Here is a 4,712-nt window from a genome sequence, read left to right as displayed (position 1 = left end):
GCGTAAGTTGGTATGAGATCTGTGGAAGTGATTTAAAGGATTTTTCTTTTATTAGTATCTTTCATAGCCGATGTGGGACAACTTCCTTTGTTATTGAAAGTCATCTTCAGCTGACAAATCCCTTAGCCGATGTGGGACAACTTCCTTTCTTATTGAAAGTCATCTTCAGCTGACAAATCCCTCAATACATGGTAATTGGTATTATCTTAGTTTTACGAAGTATTTGGCAAATGTTGATCAGTCTTAAATTTAATAAATGGGTTAAATAGGTTTTTTTTGGGTTTAAGTATTCAACGTGAACCTAATTCATTTAATAAACAGATCAGGTCGGGTTGACCCATTTAATTAATTGGGTCAAAAATCTAAACCCAAACCCGCTAATTTCGAGTCGGTTTCAGATCAGGTTAGCAGGTCGGGTCAGCTTTTGCCAGCCCTAATATTAGGCAGAATAATTTATTTCAATTAGTTTATATATATATATATATATATATATATATATATATATATATATATATATATATATATATATATATATATATATATATATATATATATATATATATATATATATATATATATATATATATATATATATCTATATATATATATATATATATATATATATATATATATATATATATATATATATATATATATATATATATCTATATATATATATATATATATATATATATATATATATCTATATATATATATATATATATATATATATATATATATATATATATATATATATATATATATATATATATATATATATATATATATCTATATATATATATATATATATATATATATATATATATATATATATATATATATATATATATATATATATATATATATATATATATCTATATATATATATATATATATATATATATATATATATATATATATATATATATATATATATCTATATATATATATATATATATATATATATATATATATTATATATATATATATATATATATATATATATATATATATATATATATATATATATATCTATATATATATATATATATATATATATATATATATATATATATATATATATATATATATATATATATCTATATATATATATATATATATATATATATATATATATATCTATATATATATATATATATATATATATATATATATATATATATATATATATATATATATATATATATATATATTCTGTATCCAATCTCTTCTGTATAGAACTTGTATTCTTCCTTTTTCCGTATTATTAGAAAACTGAAATTGGACTTAATTTGCTAAAATTAGGTGAAAATTTGATTCGGATTTATAACAGTTCGATTTACAATCGGTTCGGGTTTGTATCAGTTCGGGTTTAAAAACAGTTCGATTAATAATCGATCGGGTTTGTATCAGTTCGGGTTAAAAACAGTTCGATCTTAATCGGTTTTAGTCAGGTTACATTCGGTTACGTGCATAATTCGGGTCGGATTTGACTCGGGTCGATCACTGTTCAGTTCGGGTAACATCGGTTAAGGTTTATATGTCGGTTATAAAATTCGGTTGCAGTTCGAGTTCGATTTTTCCCTTTTCGGTTATCAAACGGTTCGAGTGAAGTATCGGTTCGGGTAATTGCGGTTCGGTAAACCTAAAAAACTTACATGTTTTCGGGTCGGATAATTTTCGATTCCGGGTCGGGTTTGTTTTGGACAGCTCTAAATAAACCCCACTATCTTGAGAACAACCTCTCAAAATTACAAATACAAGCTCAAAGAAAGAACACTTTTTTGGTTGACACACGCTAGCTTATTTACATATGAATTAGCCCTCTCTCCCAAATGCGTTGTGTTATGTGATTCTATGGATGTGTATTTCCTATAAATTGAGAGAATGCATAATTCTAGAATACACACGTAACGTCATATTAAACACAACAATAAACTAGTAATAACTCAATAATAGTATATGGCTATCAATGTAACTTAATATGCAATAAAACAGAAGAAAAAGAAAACTTCTCCTACCTACCCATTGATGGCTTCTGGTCACACTGCTCGAACGAGCAATATTAAGCTTGAACAAGCACCTTACCTCTAGCACTCTCTGACCATGTTTCTTCGTTGCCTTAATCAAGTAACCTACCTTTTCATGCCTTGCCTCATTTAAGGCATGGTTCCACATCCTTAGTGAAGCCTCAAGCGCTCCACATAGATCACCTCATTGATCGTTCCAAACATCATTTCACCATAATTAGACACGTCCTCACCATGCTTCTCCAAAGTACATGATAAGGCATGTTTGATTATATGTTTAAAGTTAAAGTCATTGTTAATAGTTTTAGTATTTGCTTTAAGGATCTCCCCCCTAAGTCCAACACTCTCCTTATCCTCAAATGTCACCTTCTTGAGTTGACCCACACATAACACCATCATCAAGTTTGTGGCCTAGGCTACCACTATCAACATATAACTCAAAGAATTTTCTCTCATTGCATTTACCTTTCATGAGCACCAAGCTCCCTCCAAAGACCTTTAAAGTCCCTGCACTAGATTTGTATGTACATCCGTTAGCCTCTAATCTACCCAATGAAATGAGGTTCCTCTCAAACTTAGGCACATACCTCAGATCACCAAGTCTTCTCTTGACAACTCTATGTGTCTCAATTATAACCTCTCTAATACCTTCAACTTTCACCCTCTCATCATTTGGTAAAATAACAAGGCGTTCATCACATATTCTAAGCTTAAAAAAATTTTCCTTCTCACAACATATATGCAATGAGCACCACTCCCCATCAACTAAAAGAGCTCAATCATAGTCCTCATCATCACCCACGAACCCTAAAGCGACATTTTCGCTATTCTCACTCTCTTTTCTCCGCCCATCCCTTAAGCTCTCATTCTGTTAAGGTCCTCTTTCATCTCTTTGCACGTTATTTGTATGTGCCCTTTTTTCTTACAATAGTAACACTCTTTGTCACTAAGGTCACCTCTCCCTTGAAACTTTCCTCTTCCTTGATATCTCTTTTCTTTGTTCCTTCTTCTATAACCCTCACTACGCAAGCCATCCCCAATTCTTTTTTCTTCCCCTTTACTTCTCACCACGAACCTATCATTTTCTCACAACGCCGCCAATGCTTGATCAAGAGTAATATATTTATATATATATATACATATATATATATATATATATATATATATATATATATATACATATATATATATATATATACATATATATATTTATATATACATATATATATATATATATGTATATATATATATATATATATGTATATATAAATATATATATGTATATATAAATATATATATATATATATATATATGTATGTATATAATATATATATATATATATATATATATATATATATATATATATATATATATATATATATATATATATATATACATATATATGTATATATATACATATATATGTATATATATATATATATATATATATATATATATATATATATATATATATGTATATATATATATATATATGTATATATATATATATATATATATATATATATATATATATATATATATATATATATATATATATATATATATATATATATATATTTATTATAAATATATATATATATATATATATATATATATATATATATATATATACATATATATATATATATATACATATATATATATATATATACATATATATATATATATATACATATATATATATATATATATATATATATATATATATATATATATATATATATATATATATATATAGAAGAGCATACAACCATTAAAGAAGTAATATGTTGCGTCATGAAATGTAACATCGATTCACAAACCAATGTCGATCATAAATCAATCCATCCCAATCAATAAACATATATGTTTAACCATTTAAACCGTAAGTAGTGATAAGATAACTAACAAAATTGAATAAAACAAACTTTCCAAAAACCAGCGCAAAATTCGCGACTCGCAAAGAAAGTTGCAAACCGCTACTTGAGCACTTTCCAAAACAAAAACTTTGTTTTGAAATCTCGCGATAAACGAATTCACATTTGCACAAAATAGAAACTTCACAATTTTGGGGTATTTAACACAATCAATTTAATTAATTAATTTATTTGATTTATTAATTTATTATCTCCGATAATCATTTTACGCTATAAATGATAAAAAAAAGTATGAAAATCATTATAAAGAAGACTCACAGTAATTTCAATTAGAAAAACTAAAGCATCGCTAGTGAAATTAAGCTATTAGCAAGTCATTCTACCATTTTTAAGGAAAAAAATACTTGCCAAACAAAAAACCAAATTAGAAAAAGCAATGATATAGGAAAATACTTGCAAAAATAAAAGGGAAAAACTCACTGAATTTCAAATTCATTTTTATATTCAAAGGAACTTTAATTTGAGAAAGGGTGCGGCAATACTTTGTCAGTGTTTGAATGATATGGTGATTTTGGACTTCTCTTAAGAGTTATTATTGGAATTAAGGCTTTCTTGTTTTCACATTTTGAAAAAGTCCATCAAATATTCAAGGAATTTGATTATCTTAATGTGACACATGCTTGACATTTACAATATAGAGGTTTAAACATTATTTAAAGTATACTAATTATTCTAAAGTATAAGTATAATAGGTGTTAAAGCAAGTGCCAATAATCTTAATAACGACGTTAACTTTAAACATTTA

The sequence above is a fragment of the Amaranthus tricolor genome, chromosome 8 (assembly GCF_026212465.1).
Source record: "Amaranthus tricolor cultivar Red isolate AtriRed21 chromosome 8, ASM2621246v1, whole genome shotgun sequence".
In the NCBI taxonomy this organism is placed as follows: Eukaryota; Viridiplantae; Streptophyta; class Magnoliopsida; order Caryophyllales; family Amaranthaceae; genus Amaranthus; species Amaranthus tricolor.
This window is presented reverse-complemented; position numbering follows the sequence as displayed.